Raw genomic sequence first — 19,968 nt, forward strand, 5'->3', positions numbered from 1 at the left:
AAAAAAAAATTCAAGAATTATTTTGAAAAATTAAAATCCAAAAACCGCACAAATTCAAACCGAATCAAGTCGCACTTAATTGGATCGGATCGGATCAGATTTTTTTTAGAAACATCCAAACCGATCCAAATCGCAAACATTTATACTTTCGGATCTGATGAATTTTTAGTCAAAAAACGATCCAAACCGACCGCGAACACCCCTAACAGTGAGGTACTAAAATGAAACAAAAAATAAACGTTAGGTATGATTTTGAAAAAAATTAAAAGTTTAAGTATTAAAACGAATCAAAACTGATAGTATATGTACTAAATGCGTAGTTTATCCAAAATAAAAAACACTCCTAGCCTCTAGCTTCAAAGCGCTTCGCCTCTTGGAAGCCCCTCACTCCGCAGCTTCATTTTAGAAGTCCCAGCGCCGCATCCCTCACCACTCCCCAACATGGTAAATCTCCGTTCATCCTTTTCATCTTGTACTTAACGCTATCCATTTTCTGCTATTCATCTCTCGTTAATTCATTGTATGTTTCTTATGGTTAAACCAATAACATCTGGATTTGGGCTGTTCGTTTTGTAATAATTTTAGGTTCTCCAAAACGATATTGATTTGTTGAATCCCCCGGTGGAGATTGAGAAGAAGAAGCACAAACTCAAGCGTCTCGTTCAGTCTCCCAATTCATTCTTCATGGTAAGATATCTGACCTTTCTCTCTTCATTTTCATATCAACAATTTAGTCTATATGGTAGATTAACGTTTTTTTTTCGTTCTGTTTGTTTATCTCTTCCAAAGGATGTTAAATGCCAAGGTGCTTCAACATGTACGTGTATACATTGGATTTTAGATTTACCGTTTTAAGCTGTATAATTCGCAATCGCATCTTGAATTATGTGTTTAAACTTCCTCTTTTTCTTAATTTTTTTTCAGAACAACTGTATTTAGTCACTCTCAAACCGTGGTGGTGTGTGGTAATTGCCAGACAGTTCTATGCCAACCTACCGGTGGTAAAGCTAGACTTACCGAAGGGTGCTCATTTAGGAAAAAGGGTGACTAAATCTGTTTCATATGGCCCATTCTGGGTATCTTGTTGATTTGTTAAAATGTCTTTATTTTAATTGCACTATCAATCCTTTATAAAGATTTTGCTACTTTTTTCTATTAATCCCATGGATTTTTTTTGTTTAAACGAGTGTTTGGTCTTTTACATTTGGTTGGTTTTATATATGAACATTAATATCTTTATTTGATGTGTTTAGAGTTTGCCCATAGTTTGTCCTGATAATTTGTCAATATTTTCCTTGTACTGGTTAACTATCAAAGTTGTCCTGATAAACATTAAGTTTTTGGATCGAGTTTCATTGCGAGTCTGGATCATTTTTGGGTTTGGTTCTGGTTTTTTTCTAGTTGAATCGAGTCAAGTCCGGTTCAGATCACAATTGAAATGTTAGATTCTGCAGAGAAAGTTGGTAGTAAACTGTTTGTTATTAGTTTCTGCAAGCATTGTCGTTACGGTTGATGTCATTTTTGCTCTGTGCAGCCCCCCCGGGGGGCTTATTTCTAACTTTTGAACCAACCTTTTATGTTCTCTCTTCAAATTAACTGAATAGTTTTGTCATTTTAATTTTTGGGTAAATTATACTAGTGACTATCCAACTATAATTCCTGTTCATTTTGACTACCATTTTTTAATTTTTATCAATCAGGTTATTCAATTATTTAAGTGCATTTAATAAGACCACTTGCAGTTAATGGAAATGATTGATGAGAGATTTAATAAAATTGGTAAAATTACACATTTGATCTTCAATACATATACATTCTATCAATTCAGTTATAATTTTAATTAAATTAAATGAAATTTATCTCCAATTAGATGATGACATGTGTCACTATCATATTGGATGTATTTTATTGATTTTAATTATTTAATTTATTTTATTTTGCATCTAATAAAGTGGCGACACGCCTAAACCACTAGGGTAACCCTCTCGATTGGTTATTTTTTTACAACATTTTGTATGTACTGTCATAATTAAAGGCAGGGAATTTAAGAAGAGTGCAAGCACTTTAACCCTTAAACCAAATCCTATATTCCATTAAACTAATGAACAGTTAAAGGTTAAAAATAATATAAAAATCAATATATTTTTATAATTATAGTTTAGGGCTAAAAAATATAAAAAGTTAATATATTTAAAATGGTAGTTTAAGCTTAAAATAAATCAAGTCAAAGTTTCTCAACATCCTGGTGGCTATAAAGCTGATACTTAGGGGCTGTTTGTTTACTTTAGAATAATTTAGCGCTGAATAATTCCAATACTGAATGATTTAGAGACTCTGAATGAATTAGCTCTGAATGTGACATGTTATTTGATAATGGCTCTCAGCACTGTTTTACTGAATTAGTCAGCACTGTTTTACTGAATTAGTTAGCACTGAATCATTCAGATGTGCGAAACAAACGCGCTGAATGATTAACAATTCAACATTCAGCGTTGAATGGTTCCATTAAGAGGCAAACAAACAGCCCCTTAGTAAAGAATGTTTAGGAGTTACTAGCTAGAATGTTTTATGTTCTTATTTCACCAAAAATTAAATAAATAAATTTTTTATATATATAATATTGTAAATTTTAATTGATATTAATGATTTTGTTTTTATGTAAAAAACAAAAAAACATGTTATTTAATAATAAAATATTTAAATGATAAAAATTATAAAATAAAAAGAAATAATAAAATATTAGTTTTTACCCAAAACTGTTCATTAGTTTAATTGAATATAGGGTTTGGTTGAAGGGTTAAAGTGCTTGCATTTTCTCTTAAATTCTCTGCCATTAATTATAACATATTATATATAAAGTGTTTTAAATATGTAACCAACCAGGAGGGTTGGCCTAGTGGTTCAGGCGTGCCTTCACTTACTTCAAGTTACAGGATTTATACTCCTTGGAAGCAAGCATATTTTAACGTGTCTTGCTTATCAAATAAGGTGTTAACACGTGTCAATATTTTATTTAAAGCCATCTAATTGGAGATTATAATATTAAAATTGAATTAAAATTATGACCTTGATAGAAATTCAAAAAGGATAGTCAAAATGAAAAAGAGATATAATTGGGTGGTCAATAATTTAATTTACCCTTAATTTTTCTTGTTTTCACTCAAATATGATTCGTTAAATGAAGAGTTCAACTAAATGACAAAAAGGGAAGCCTTTTTATATTTTATAAAATTATACAATAAATTAGTTGATCTTATTTTCATATGTAATGGGGTAAGGGAAGTAAGATAGTAGGTTGTCCCTAACGCCAGGTTGAGAGCAGCTTCTGTGGGAGACCTCCGACAGTCAGAATTATGAATTGCTCATCGTGGGACTCGATCTCACGACCACAAGATTAAGAGCCTTGCGCTCTAATTATAAAATTATACAATGACTACCGATATTAGTCGATTCTATTTGAATTTGACTTTAGATTTAGGCTAAATGATAAATTTTACCTACCTAAAATTTTTCTTACTCTTATTTTAATTATTAAAATTAAGAAAATCACTTAATCGTTAACCTCTAGATATTACATTATTTTTTTCCCATTTCTCTATCTCTAAGTTATTTTTCAGTGGCATGACACTATGATGAGACATTTCTTATTACTTTTCGTATTGTCATTTAAGTGTTAGTCAATATTTTATTGATATTAGTATTGTTTTATATTTTTGGATGGATTATACTATTGATTATTTATGGTTTTTTTTCATTGATTTAAAAATAATATATATATATATATATATATATATATTTAATTAATATATATATTTAATTAAGTTGGTCATCACATATTAATTATCGTTAACAGTTAACATATTAAGTGACGGGTATTTTGATATAATTATACATTTGATTTATGTTATTTATATATTCTTTCAATTTAGTCATACTTTTAATAAATTAAAATATATTTAGTTTCCCAATCAAATTATATTACTTGTCATTGGTGTCGGGTGTCGTGTCCTGTGTACCCAACTATTGAGCTAAGGCCAATGCTTAGTTTAAAATAAACTACATGACATATATATTGTGTATCTTAGTGTATAAATATTTTACTTAAATTCGTAATATTATATATATATATATATAATATTAACTTTAAGAAATATTTGTATATTAAATTATTAAATATATTTTATTATTAATTTAATATAAAAATAGGGTTAATTCTTCAAATATCACCAACCTTTAAACATTGACTCGTTTATACCACAAACGTTTAATTTTGTTAATTTTAATACTAATATTTATTTTTAAGTGTAATTATATTGCTCTGCCGTTAACGATTTAACGGCACAATGACATGACAACGGCATGTCGTGACGTCGTTGACGTAGATGTCTCATCTAAACGACGTTGTTTTAACATTTTTGTTTTAGTGCTAAAAAGACTCAAAATGACGTCATTTTGTTTGAACCCTAATTTTCCTAGGGACTAAATTCAAATTTTCTCATTATATTTTTTCTCTTCTTCTTCCTCATCATCTTCTTCTGCATCTCCTTTTCCAAGTTTTCTCGGCAACCAAACAGATTTTCCCGACAAACACAAGGTCTTCGATTATGTAAAAGATTATGCAAATCACTTCAAACAAAGGTTCAACAGTGTTCCAAATATCCTGGAATTCCCTCCGAACTAGGGTCCCGAAGCATTTCACGGCAAGGTGATACACTCCATGGCATGGACTACGCAGCCATGGAAGATGCAAAGGCGATGGAATTCATCAAAGGCAAAAGTCATCGTTGTTGGGTTCCAAAAATCCGCACTGGACATCTCCATGGAGTGTTCTACAACAAATAGGATGGAAAATCCATGCACATATTTATACAGGACAACACACTGGAACCTCCCTGATTATCTTCCCTGGGGGCTTTCATTGGTGCATATGCATCTTACTCGTTTTTCGGAGCTCATAGTTCATAAGCCCGGTGAAGCGCTTCTCCTTGGTCTTTTAGGCACAGTTTCATGCACCTCTGGTCAACTTCAAATCAAATGGCATGGCGTCTGTATAGTTTTTTGTTCACTTTTGGTTATTTGACAAAGATGGGTGTGTTCAAAATTTGTGGAGAGTAACATAAGAAGAAAGCTTCGTTTGGCGAAGAATGACACCGTGCCAACGCACAGTTTCCTCCATGAAATCTGTTTGGTTGCCAATAAAACCATGGAAAATGAGATGAAGATGAGGAGGAAAAAGAGAAAAATAATGGGAAAATTTGAGTTTAGTCCCTAGGAAAATTAGGGTTCAAGCAAAACGACGTCATTTTGGGTATTTTCAGCACTAAAACAAAAATGTTAAAAGACGTTGTTTAAATATGGCATCCACGTCAACGACATCACGTCATGTCGTTGCCATGTCATTGTGTCGTTAAATCATTAACGGTTGAGTGACATAATTGTACTTAAACATAAACGTTAGTGTTAAAATTGGAAAATTGAAACGTTGGTGGTATAAACGAGTTAGCGCTTAAAGGTTGGTGGTATTTGAAGTAGTTAACCCAACAAAATATTTTATTTTTATATATATTTTTATTCTTTAACTTCAAAATATTTTAACACAAAATATATATTTTTAAATAAAAATAAAATATTTTCAAATTTAATTGCAAGACACGTGACACTAGTGACATATAGCATCATTTGATTACATAATTAAATTTATTTTAATTTATTAAAAGTATGAGTAAATTGAGATAATATATAAATAACAGAGACCAAATGTGTGATTGTATCAAAATATTTAATGATAGTAACTCGTGGTGATCACATCTTAATTAAATAAAAAAGAAAATGATCATATATATATTTTTAGAAATCAATGATAAAAAATAGACAAAGCTCAAACATAAACTATTAATCATGTAATTAACCCTATATTTTTTAGTTGAATTGGACTTTCCGCTGTCCATCTCTTTTGGCCCATGTCCCGGTTTCTGTTACATCGTCTATATTTTCAGATTAACTATTAACCGAGCATTCACCCAATTTCAGATGAAAATATTGATAAGATATATTTGACACCTTACAAATGCATAAATCTTAAAAATTATATAAATTAAAAAAATAATTTAATTGTAGGAAAATTCTAGAATCATGTCATTCATTGTAATTCACCGTTAGTTTTATAGGATAAACTATGTCAAAATTATCCTTTTGAACATTTAACTTTTAAAAGGTACATAATAAATATTAAATTTTAATTTTATTGAAAAATGGGCACAAAACCAATAAGAAATATCTCATTTGACCTTTCAATTGTAACTGAAATTTAATTTTACTCTTAATTTTAATTGAAATCATCCTTATTAGGCATAAAATAGATATAGATAAAATAAATATTATCTTTTAATTTTGTGTTATAAATGTTAAATTTTTACTATATAAATTAAAAATTATTTGATATGATATTATAAAATTATTGATGTATGATTTTTAATTTACATTTAAATTTGTTAAATAAAAGTTAAATGCTTAACTCACATCATTAATAAAAATAAAACCAAAATTAAATAAATAGTTAGTTATAAGATAATTTGTGCTTCATCATTAATAAAAATAAAACAAAAATTAAATAAATAGTTAGTTATAAGATAATTTGTGCTTAATAAAAATAATTAATTTCATTGTTTGATAACTGAATTTTTTGAAAATAAATTTTAATTTTTAAAATTAATTAATTTTCATATATTTAAAATTTATAAAAAATCTATTTTTTAGAATTACTACTTAAAAATGTTGAAAAATATTAAAGTGAAATTTTAGTTATAATTGAGGGGCTAAATTAGATATTTTCATTAATTTAGTATTTTATTCGCCCTTTAATAGCATTTAACGGTTTTTTATTATTTTTAAAAAGTTCAAAGTTTAGTCTCTATTTTAGCTTCTAAAAATTAAATTATAAATAAAATCAATTTTAAAAATTTGTGACTATTTATGAATTTTATCCTATTTATATTAATGGTGCATTTCAATAAATATCACTCATTATAAACTCATCCTTAATTGTAATACTCAAATACAATTTTATGACCTAAAATTTTAGACTATATTTATAATTTAAATAGTTAAAAAAATTCATCTCTCATAAACACTGATTCATTTAATTATTATATAAATTTAGGTAAATTTTATTTAAATTTTATACTTTTAATACTTTTATAATTTGATTTTTATTATAAATAACGAAATAAAATTATTGATAGTTATCGATTATTATTCCAAAATGGATTTGATTGTTGATTAATTTTAACGTTATTTATTTAAATTTTTATAAAATTTAAATATTTTTCGGATTAAAACCTGTAATTTAACTTATTTAGAATAAGAAAATAAAAAATAAAGACAAAAAGTATGCACGGTCCCTAAACTTAAAAAAATATATGATTCTCATCTTATTTTTTGGATTAATGTGATCTTCTAACTTGAAAAAATAACTTAATGTGCTAATTTGATCGACATTTTTTGTCATTGACCAACAGTTCCATTAATTCCTGCTGACGTATCATGCTAAGCAGGCCAACCCTTCGTTTAATGTTGTTATAAATGGAAAAATTACACCATTCATCACTCAATTATTTTCTTTCTCCATTTTAGTCACTAAATTTTAAAAGTTTTCAATTGAATCACTCAACTTTTGAATTGCTCATATTTTGATCATCATAACTTATTTTATTATTATTTATGTATGGTGTGAAATTTATTATTATTTTATTAATATTTAATTAAAATAATATTAATGAAATTAAAATTTTAAAATTGTAATTAAATTAATTACCATAAAGTTTTTGAATCAAACGAGGTTGAAAAGTTCATCTTGTTCTTTATCATTCTTGGGAAAACCCAATTCCCGTCCAGGCTCTGTCGCATTGACCGCTGCTAATCAGTGTCGATCGTCACTCCCCGACAACAGAGAAGAGAAAGTTTGGCCTTTTTCGACTCTTTTCTTAACCTCAAACTCAAATTTAAACTTAGTTTCCTCAAAAAGGACTCCGATCGATTTTTATTATAATTAATTTAATCATAATTTTAATATTTTAATTTAATTAATATTATTTAATCATATATTAATAAAACAAGAATACTAAATGTCACATCATACATAAATATTAATAAAATAAGTTATGATGATTAAAATAGAAGCAATTCAAAAGTTGAAAACTTTTAAAGTTTAGTGACTAAAATGGGAGAAAGAAGATAATTAAGTTATGAACGGTGAATTTTTCCTTTTATAACAACATTAAACCATGGTTATCAAAACCGAACCGGACCGGCCGGTTCAACCGTGAACCGGTGGCCTGTCCGGTCCGGTTACCTCACAAAACCGGTATGGCAATGAATCGACTGAAAACCGGTAAAATCGGGGTGAACTGGCTGAAAACTAGCAAAACGTGTTTGAACCGCCGGTTCACTTTTTTTCTTTTTAAAAAAAATTAAACCAAACAACGTCGTTTGTTCAACGAGCCAAGTCAAATTCGAGTATTGCTGAGCTCGACTCGAACTCGAAAACTTTAAAAGTAAGCTCAAGTCGACTCAAAAACTCACGAGCTAAAAATTATCAAGTTCAACTCGAACTCGAAATATAATATTAAAACTTGAACTCGAAAAGGCTCGAACTCAAAAAAAAATTAGAAGTTCGATTGAAGCCTAAAATTTGAGCTCAATTGAAGCGAAAGAATAGTTCGCTTTGTGCTTACCAAAAGGCTCCATGATTTTGAATGTCAAATTACCTCTATTATTTATAGAAGTAAGTTGAGATGCTCTTCTATGTTTCTTAGCCATGTGAGATTGTTTTGTTCTCATATTTTTACTCTTTAAACTTTTGGGATGCTCTTCTATGTTTCTTAGCCATGTGTGATTATTTTTTTAAAAAAAATTAAACCAAATGACATCGTTTGTTATGATTTTTTTAAGCCCCAATTTTATTTTTTTGATTATAGTTATATAATTATATTTATTATTTAATATGTTTTACCTTAAATATTATGTTGTAGTTGATTTGAATCATTTTGTTTCACTGATTTTATGGTTTTTAATTTATATATGTTATGACTTGTGATATTTTTATACCTTTAATATTGTAAACTTAAAAAAAGTGTTACATATATATTAATATTGCTTTGAATATTATGTAAATTAAAAAAAATTATTTTATATAAAATCCGGTTCAACCGCGATTAAACCTGATTAAACCAATGAACCAGTGAACCAGTACCTTCACCGGTTCAATGTCTGGTCCGGTTTTAAAAACATTGCATTAAACAGATGATCAAAGGGTTAGATTGAGTTTTTTTAGTCACAGGACCATATCTAGAGAAAAAAAATAGGACGAGGGTCAAATTAACGTGTCATGTCAATAGAAACTGTTGAAAACATTTTGATATTTCGATATAACAAATTAAGTTAAATTAATTTTAATATTTTCCAAAAAGATTTCTAAGTATATTCAATATAATTATTTGAATATCAAAATATTACTCCAAATCTTTCAAATGTCATTTTTAATCCTTACTCAAGTGTAAAATTAAGTTTTAATCTTAAAATAATTTCAAAACAATTTTACAAAATATTTCGAACCATTTCAAAGCCAAAAATTTCAGATTGCTCAGAGGGAACCGATTCCCCCTGAATGGTTTGGCTCCGAGAAAAACAGAATGCTCGGAGGGAACTGATTCCCCCTGTTTAACGGTCGAAATATTTGAATTTTACACTTAGGGAACCGATTCCCTATGAGGGGCACGCTCCAAGCAGAAATATTAATTGTTTTCACACTTAAACGACTCTATTGACTCCACTAATCATCCCCAACGTTTAGAATCATTTGAAGGTGTATTTAAACAAGCTTAGAAGCCATTGATCAAAAACAAGAAACAACAAGCAACTAGAATCAAGAGAGAATCAAAGAGAAAGCATCAAACCTCAAGTTTGAGCATTTCAAGCTTATTTTTTTCATTCAATATTCATTTTGCTTTCAAGAACACTACTTGTACTAAATTGTATTCCTTCTTGAGTGTTCTTTTCTTTGTTTTAGAATTGTGCAAACAATCTACCTTGTGAGGATTTCCTTGTAAGTTTGCAAATTTGTATTGTTCTCTTTGGGATAGAGTGTTCTCAAGAATTTGGGGTATAATTCTTGAGGGTTTGTAAGGTTACTCTTTTTCCTCAAAACAAAGACAAATTAATGAATTTGTGGAAAATCCTTAGTGTGGATAGCTAAGGTTTGGACGTAGACTTTGGTTGAGAAAGTGGAAAATCCTTAGTGTGGATAGCTAAGGTTGTGGACGTAGACTTTGGTTGAGAAAGTCGAACCACTCTAAATTGTTGTGCAATTATTTTCAATTTTCTGCAAAAGCTTCCACCAAATTTTTAATTGTCAATTCACCCCCCTCTTTGCCGATTCCGTCAATCGATTAACTCAACAATTGGCATCAGAGCCTAACTCATTTAAAGGTTTAATCTCCTCTTGAGTCAATTCGGGAAGAGTTACATCGATAATCAAAGTCATCAATGGCCTCCACTTCAAACTTCGACTCCGGTCTCGATTCGATGCCCGTCAACAAGCCTCCTTTCTTCAATGGGGCTAACTATGCCTATTGGAAAAATAGGATGATGTACTTCATTCAAGCAAGTGACATGGGAGCATGGAATGTTGTAGAAGATGGATATATCAAGCCTCTCATCCAAGAATGTGGAGTGAAGAAGAGACAAGATTGTTCCAGCTCAACTCTAAAGCCATTCATATCATATTTTGTGCTCTTGGACCAGATGAATACGAAATAGTTTCATCTTGTACAACCGCTAAAGAAATATGGGACAAGCTTCAAGTCACTCATGAAGGTACCGATGAGGTAAAAAAATCTAAAATTAGTATTCTAACGTATAGCTATGAAAATTTCAGGATGAAACCAAATGAAGATATCAAAGCTATGGCAGATAGATTCTCAACGATTTTCAATGGTCTCAAATCATATGGAGAGATCATTTCAAATGAAAAACTTATGAGGAAGTTAGTTTACTCCCTTCCAAAATTATGGCAATAAAAGAAGACGGTAATCATCGAGTCTAAGGACCTAACATCCTTAACTCTTGAAGAACTAATTGGTTCCCTCCTCACTCATAAAATGATGCTTGAAGATGAGGTGGACCTCGATAAGATTAACGAGACACCAAAGGAGAAGGAGAAAAAGAAAAACATTGGAGTTGCTCTCAAATCCACAAAAGATGAGAGTGATTCGAATGAAGATGATGATCACGAGGAAATGACATTGTTTTCCAAACGGTTCAAAAAAATGATGAGACCTTACCGAGGAAGAAAATTCAAACGAAATGAAGGCCTCAAAAATGAACCAAAAGAGAAGGACCCAATCATTTGCTATGAATGCAAAAAGTCGGGGCATGTCAAATATGATTGCCCACAATTGAAGAGAAATAGTCAATCAAAGAATAAGCACAATACTCATGTGGCTACATGGAGCAATGAAGAAGGTTCCGATGAAGAGGAACAAGAAGTAGCAAACTTGTGCTTGATGGCATTCGGGGAAGATTCTAAGGTAACCTCTAACTCATCTGATTTTGATGATTTATCCTATGATGAGCTATTAGAGGAATATAATGGGTTGGCTTTGGATTATGAGAAATTGTTTTTAAAATATAAAAATGATGTTTCAAAATTGAAAATTGAAAACAAACTCATATCCAAAACCAACAACGATCTTGAAAGTAAAATCAAAGATTTGCAAATCAAACTAGAAGAGTTTGAAAAGAAAAATTTGGATTTGCAAAATTTACTTTCAAAGGTCAATGATGATCATCAAAAGAAAATTGTTGATCTTAAAACTTCTTTTGATAAAGTTGGAACAAAACGTTTTGAAAAATGAGAAAATTCAAAATCCAACTTTGTTAGAAAAGATTTTAAAAACTACAATCATAGAGGTCCCCAAAGAACCTCTAATGGAAAATCGTTAGAAGTATGTGGGTTCCTAAGAACTCATTACTACTAAAGATAAAGATATCCTACACAAATGGATACCTAAGGAACTAGGATTTTGGAAACTAATGAATATGGACCCAATAATTTGGGTACCAAAAATTAAAAATTAATATATGTTTGTAGGGAAAGGAGCATTGCTACAAGGCATGAAAAACAAATTCAAATTCATGGTACCTTGATAGTGGATGCTCGAGACACATGACCGGGACAAAATCCGGTTCATAGAGCTTAACGCCAAAAATGGAGGAGAAGTGACTTTTGGTGATAATTCAAAAGGTCACATTGAAGGTATAGGTACAATAGGTAATACCTCTTCCATACAAATTAAAAATGTTTATATGTGATGGTGAAAGCATAATCTTTTGAGTATTAGTCAATTTTGTGATAAAGGATTCAATGTCTTGTTTGAAACTAATGGTTGTAAAGTTATTGACATTGCATCTAATTGGATTATGCTTATTGGTCATAGAATAGGAAACATTTACATGGTGCATTTAGATTCTATTAATGTGACTAATTTATGCCTAGTTGCAAAATATGAGCATGATAGTTGGTTATGGCATAGGAGACTAGGACATGCTAGCATGAGTGTTTTGCAACGGTTAGTTCAAGGAGAATTGGTTCGAGGGCTGTCTAAACTAAAATTTAATAATGATAAAATCTGTGATGTTTTTGCTAAAGGAAAACAAAAGCGAGTTTCTTTTAAATCCATTAATGATGTGTCAACTAGTAGAGTATTCCAATTGATCCACTTAGATCTTTTTGGGCCATCTAGAACTACTAGCTTGGGTGGAAAACAATATGCATTTGCCCTGGGAGATGACTATTCTAGATATACTTGGGTTCTATTCTTAAGTACTAAAGATGAAGCATTAGAAAAATTCATCACGTTTTTAAAAGTAATCTAAAAACGAAAAAAGGTTACTCTATAACTAGTGTTAGGAGTGATCATGGAACTTAGTTTGAAAATTTTGGATTTACTGAGTTTTGTAATTCTAATGGTATTAGCCATAATTTTTCAGCATCTAAAACCCCTCAACAAAATGGAGTTGTTGAGAGGAAAAATCGAACTTTAGAAGAAATGGCTAGAACCATGCTTTGTGAAAATAATCTGCCAAAGTATTTTTGGGCGGAAGCCACAAATACCGCTTGTTATATTATTAATTGAGTAATGATTAGGCCTATTTTAAAGAAAACTCCATATGAACTTTTCAAAAATAAAAAGCCTAACATTAGTTATTTTCATCCTTTTGGATGTAAGTGTTTTGTTTTAAACAACGGTAAAGACAATCTTGGCAAATTTGATGCTAAAAGTGATGAAGGAATTTTTCTGGGTTATTCCTTAAATTCTAAAGCTTATCGAGTATTTAATAAAAGAACTTTGGTTGTAGAAGAGTCTATACATGTTGTTTTCGATGATAATCTCCTTCCAAGGAAGGATTCTTGTTTGAATGATGATGTAGGTATTATAAATACAAATGACGTTGGAGAATCATCATCAAATGAAGAAACAAAAGATGAGGAAACTCATGATCCTCTCTAGAATCCAACCATTGAAGAAATGGAAGTATCTTATCCAAGAGACTACAATTATGTCAAGGTTGGTGATATTATAGGTGATACATCCAAAGGGGTAACAACTCGATCTTCTCTTAAAAATATTTTGTAATTATGTTGCATTTATCTCATGCATAGAGCCTAAGAATATTAAAGAAGCATTAAATGATTAACATTGGATTATGGATATGCAAGAAGAGTTAAATCAATTTGAGAGAAGCAAAGTATGGACATTAGTTGAAAGGCCTAGTAATAAATCTACTGTAGGTACTAGATGGGTATTTAGGAATAAGCTTGACGAGAGTGGTAATATAGTGAGAAACAAGGCTAGACTTGTTGCTCAAGGGTATACTCAAGAAGAGGGCATAGACTATGATGAAACATACGCTCCCGTAGCTAGGATGGAAGCAATTAGAATGTTATTAGCATTTGTATGTTTTCATGAATTTAAATTATATCAAATGGATGTTAAAAGTGCATTTTTAAATGGTTTTATAAAAGAAGAAGTGTATGTGGAACAACCTCCAGGTTTTGAAGATTCAAAATTTCTGGATCATGTTCTTAAATTGACAAAAACACTTTATGGTTTAAAACAAGCTCCTAGAGCTTGGTATGAAAGATTGTCAAACTTTTTAATTGAAAAAAGGTTTTTCAAAAGGGAATGTTGACACTACATTGTTTTTAAAGCATAAAGGTAAAGATTTATTAGTAGTTCAAATTTATGTTTATGATATAATATTTGGTTCTACTAATGATGTTCTTTGCCAAGAATTTTCTAAGCTAATGCAAAGCGAATTCGAAATGAGCATGATGAGGGAGCTCTCATTTTTCTTGGGACTCCAAATCAAGCAAAGAAAAGATGGCATCTTCATCAATCAAGCTAAGTACGTCAAAGATTTGCTCAAGAAATTTGGACTGGAAAATGGCAAGCCTCTTGACAGTCCAATGACCTCTTCAACAAAGCTTGACTTAGATGAAGGAGGTAAATGTGTAGATGTTAAATTATATAGGTCAATGATTGGATCTTTACTTTATCTAACTTCAAGTAGACCAGACATTATGTTTAGTGTTTGCTTATGTGCTAGATTTCAATCATGCCCTAAGGAATCACATTTACTAGTTGTTAAGAGAATCTTTAGATACCTTAAGGACACTCCTAGTTTAGGACTTTGGTATCCTAGAGACTCTAGCTTTAGCTTGCATGCCTTTTCTGATGCGGATTATGGAGGATGCAAATTAGATAGGAAAAGCACCTCCAGTACTTGCCAATTCCTTGGAAATATGTTGATTTCTTGGTTTTCAAAGAAACAAAATTGTGTTGCATTATCTACCGCTGAAGGTGAATACATTTCAGCCGGTATTTGTTGTGCACAAGTTTTATAGATGAAACAACAACTTTTTTATTATGGAATTGATGTAAGTACTATTCCTATCAAGTGTGACAATACTAGTGCTATTTGTCTCACTAAAAATCCCATCCAACACTCTAGAACTAAGCACATTGAAATTAGACATCACTTCATTAGAGACCATGTCACTAAGGAAGATGTAGTTCTAGAATTTGTTGATACTTTGCACCAATTAGCGTATATCTTTACAAAACCTTTAGACAAAGAAAGATTTTGGACACTTAGGAGAGAATTAGGTTTAACTGACCTATCTTCACTTAGTGTTTAAATCAATTATAGCACTTTTAGAATAAATGGAAAATGCTTATAATAATAATAATTTTTTATTGCATTCTTTGCTATTAGTTAGAGGGAGTTTATGATTCTTAGTTAAAATTAATTTTATGTTCAAATGTAGTTTAAGGATAAATTGTTTGATTAAACATAATTAATTTTTCTATATATGAGATGCCAATACCACTAGAGCAAATTAATTTAGCATTTGTGAAGTTTTAAAATACATATTTTTGAATTATAGGGCAGAGGGAATCGATACCCCCATGAAGGGGAACTGATTCCCCCTTTGAATGGGAACCGATTCCCCCCTTAGGGGAATCGATACCCCCAAGGGTTCTGGATATACTCGGCCAGAATCCATTTTTCCTCTTTTATCTCTTTCTCTTCTTGCCGCCTCTCACTCTCTCTATCACTCAAAATCTCCACTTTGCTTCAAACATCGATTTTTATTCAGAATCTCTTCATCTTTCAATTCCTAAACCTCTTGGAATCATCAAACTAGTGCAAAAATCATCACATTCTCACAAAATCTGAAAATCTTCAAGGTATTTTTCTAAAACTTCTATTTTGTCAATTTTTGAACATAGGACTAGATTTACTTAGTTCTAGATTGAAATAATGATTGGGCATTGATTGTTTAGTGTTTAGAAACTATATTTTACAACCAATTTCATCAAAATCTCACAACTTTTAAAATAATTTTTAAAATTTTAAAATATTTAAAAAAAATTGTGTTTTGATTTAATTGTGTTATTTACATGTTAACTATACATACTATAGTTTTTCAAACATTATTTTCAATATTTTTCAAAACTTTGCCCATTAGATTTGTTTTAGAGAACCTTGAAATATTGAGGACTCAATTGAGTTTTGGGATTGATTGAATTGCATACATGTGTTTTTCTAAATTGCAGGTTATCTATTCTATTCTGATTTCTTAAACCATGTCAAAACGAGTTAGGTCTAGTCGTTCAAACCGTCAATCAAACCCTCCTCCAAATCCTCCTCCTATCCTACCAAATCCTATTCCTAATCCCATTGATCCTAATTTAACTATCCAAAACTCGTGCTTCAATCAACCTGGTCCTAGAAATCATCGTTTTTGGTATTATCAGTATTTTGACTAGTACAAAATTAGAGAAGAACATATCACATCTCTTCAAGCTATGATTGATATCAATTTTAAATATCTCTCTATCTTACGAGAATGGAAATTTGATAAACTCTGTGATCTTGAACCTAAGGTTTACCATCAGCTTGTTCGTATCTTTTATTCTAATGTCGTTTGTATTAAAAACTGAAATCAATACGAAACCATAGGAGTTCGTTCATGCCTTCTAGGACAATACTTCTATCTTGACCCGACTTACATAGCCAATGCATTAGGATTAGATAATGATGGTTTATCTAATGAAAAACAGTTATTAGGTTCTCGATATAAAAGAAGGGATAGTGCAAGTGTCTTAGATCTTCATGAGCGTTTTCTTCATCTAATGATCACTTGGTGGTTTCGACCATCCAAAGGTCGTTACTTTACTCTTAGAGCTTTGGATCTTTGGTGATTACATTGTTTTGAAAACAATATTAAAATAAATCTTCCTGAGATTATTTTTGCTGAAATTATTGAAACCGTAAACTTAGTTCCAAATAAGAAACTTTGTTCTTCTCTAGTTTATGGTTGCATTCTGAGTAATCTTTTTTCTAAAGCTGAGCTTAGAGTTGGTCTAGATGCCTTCTTTCCTCTTAAAAAACAAATCAATCTTCTTTCCTTAACGAGACCGGGATGGGTCAAGGATAAAGAAACCGGTGTATAGGTTCGATCTGCTGAATTTACTCCGGGATCTAGTTCTTCACAAGCACCACCAGCAGTTGATGACGATTCTGACGATGAAGATGAACCAGATCAGCACGCGGAGCAAGCACAACAAGTGGATCAAATGCCTCCATATTTTTAATCTTTTATGGAGACATTTAACTTACATTCTGCATCCATGGAATCACGCTTTTCTTTCATTGAGTCCCAGCTCACTTCCTTGGGGGCTCAATAACGGGAGATGAACGATCGTTTGGATGGACTCTCTCTTGAGATGAGAGCTCGATATCCTCCTCCTCCTCCCGATCCTTCTATGGATGAATATATCTTGCTTTGTTTTAGTTGTGTTTGGTTTGAATTTAGAACTTAAAATTGTTAAAACATTTTGAATGCTTTTGGATTGTTTATTTTTGGTTGTTCAAACTTATGTTTAATACATTTGATTTGGATTTCGTGTTTATTTTGCATCTTTAGACATATATGACCAATTATCCATTACATGTTTATGAATATTGATTATGAAACTAATAGCTAACGTTTCTCTTGATTGTGATCTTAGCAGATTAAGCTATTTATCTATATATAATCAGTTGGCTGAATGATTTCAAAACCTTGTTTAAAATATTTTAAAAGTCTTTTTGATTTAACAAAAAGGGGGAGAAATGTTAAAAGTGTTTTAAAGGGGAGAAGTGTTAGAGTAAGGGGGAGTAATTTCAAACTTGATTTCAAAATAAAATCATAAAATTAAGTTAAATTAATTTTAAGATTTTCCAAAGAGATTTTCTAAGTATATTCGATATAATTATTCGAATATCAAAATATTACTCCAAATCTTTCAAATGTCATTTTTAATCCTTACTCAAGTGTAAAATTAAGTTTTAATCTTAAAATAATTTCAAAACAATTTTACAAAATATTTTGAACTATTTCAAAGCCAAAAATTCCAGATTGCTCAGAGGGAACCGATTCCCCTGAATGGTTTGGCTCCGAGAAAAACAGAATGCTCGGAGGGAACCGATTCCCCCCAAGGGGGTACCGATTCCCCTGTTTAACGGTCAAAATATTTGAATTTTACACTTAGGGAACCGATTCCCTATGAGGGGTACAGATTCCCCCACGCTCCAAGCAGAAATATTAATTGTTTTCACACTTAAACGACTCTATTGACTCCACTAATCATCCCCAACGTTTAGAATCATTTGAAGGTGTATTTAAACAAGCTTAGAAACCATTGATCAAAAACAAGAAACAACAAGCAACTAGAATCAAGAGAGAATCAAAGAGAAAGCATTAAACCTCAAGTTTGAGCATTTCAAGCTTATTTTTTTTCATTCAATATTCATTTTGCTTTCAAGAACACTACTTGTACTCAATTGTATTCCTTCTTGAGTGTTCTTTTCTTTGTTCTAGAATTGTGCAAACAATCTACCTTGTGAGGATTTCCTTGTAAGTTTGCAAATTTGTATTGTTCTCTTTGGGAGAGAGTGTTCTCAAGAATTTGGGGTATAATTCTTGAGGGTTTGTAAGGTTACTCTTTGTCCTCAAAAGAAAGACAAATTATTGAATTTGTGGAAAATCTTTAGTGTGGATAGCTAAGGTAGTGGACGTAGACTTTGGTTGAGAAAGTCGAACCACTCTAAATTGTTGTGCAATTACTTTCAATTTTCTGCAAAAGCTTCCACCAAATTTTAATTACCAATTCACCCCCCTCTTGCCCGATTCCGTCAATCGATTAACTCAACAGAAACTAACAGAACCATTAGTCAATGACAAAATATGTTAATCAAAGAGTTACGTTGAATTTTTTTTCTTAGAGTATCACTCTAATCTAAAAAATAAAATGACAGTTACATTAGTTTTTTTTTTAAAGTTCAGAGATCTACCGTCCATGTGTCTGATTGCCAAAAATAAAGAGTACAAATAAAAGGAAAAGCAATAAAGGGTGGGATTCAGATTTGTACCACCATAAAAATGGTTGTCCTTAGGGCACAAGTAATGGAAAGCTTATCCGTACTTCCTCATAACATTGTACACATCAGCCGTCCTACAATTAGGGTGCGTTTGGTTCACGGAATGTAAGATTACCAGTGGGAATAAAAGATTACCAGGGAATAGGATTACTGGGAATGTTGTATTTTATGTTTGGTTGGTTTAGCAGGAATGTAAGATTACCGTGTTTGGTTAAAGGAATAAAGAGATTGGAATGTATTTTGACCAAATTGTCCTTATATATATTTGTAATATTACAATTGTAAAATTTATATATTTTCTTTAAAAAAATAAATTCATAATATTTATATAATTTTTTTACAAAATTAAAAATATAAAAAAAGTTTAATGAAAGGGTAAATTTTTTTTAATCTCTGAACTTCATATAAAATTTTAATTATAGAATTATTTTTGTAAATCTAAAATAATTTAAGGATAAATTTTTAATTTAACCTTCGTAGAATTTTTATTATTCAATGATAGAAGAATGATATTTTTGAAAAAAAAAATAAAAATTTAAGGACATTTTAGTCCAAAACGCCGGTAATGTTACAATACCTAAGGGAAGGGAGGTAATGACATTCCCGGTAATATACCCCAAAAAATCTACTATTGGTAATAAAACATTACCGGGAATGAGATTCCCGGCCAACCAAACATGGGAATGTGGGATTCCCATCCCATGGGAATCCCACAATCCTTGAACCAAACACCCCATTAGGGTTATAAAAAATTGACTCGACCTGTAAAATTAATTAAAATTAATTTGAGTTAAAATTATTTTTAATCTCGCTGTAGTGATTTAAAACCGACTCTTTTGAGTTGGACTTGGAAATTGTGGATCCGAACCCGACCTACACCCGACCTGACCCGAATTGAACCAAAAAAATGATACCTGA

The 19,968-nt window shown here is 30.7% G+C and overlaps 2 pseudogenes; both read left to right on the top strand.

Moving 5' to 3' along the window:
- Positions 1 to 389: 389 nt before the first annotated feature.
- Positions 390 to 1,243, top strand: LOC120146427 (annotated as a pseudogene).
- Positions 1,244 to 4,441: 3,198 nt separating this feature from the next.
- On the top strand, positions 4,442 to 5,272 carry LOC120146439 (annotated as a pseudogene).
- The last annotated feature ends 14,696 nt before the right edge of the window (positions 5,273 to 19,968 follow it).

This window comes from Hibiscus syriacus, unplaced genomic scaffold (genome assembly GCF_006381635.1).
Source record: "Hibiscus syriacus cultivar Baekdansim isolate YM2019G1 unplaced genomic scaffold, ASM638163v2 tig00110926_pilon, whole genome shotgun sequence".
NCBI lineage: Eukaryota > Viridiplantae > Streptophyta > Magnoliopsida > Malvales > Malvaceae > Hibiscus > Hibiscus syriacus.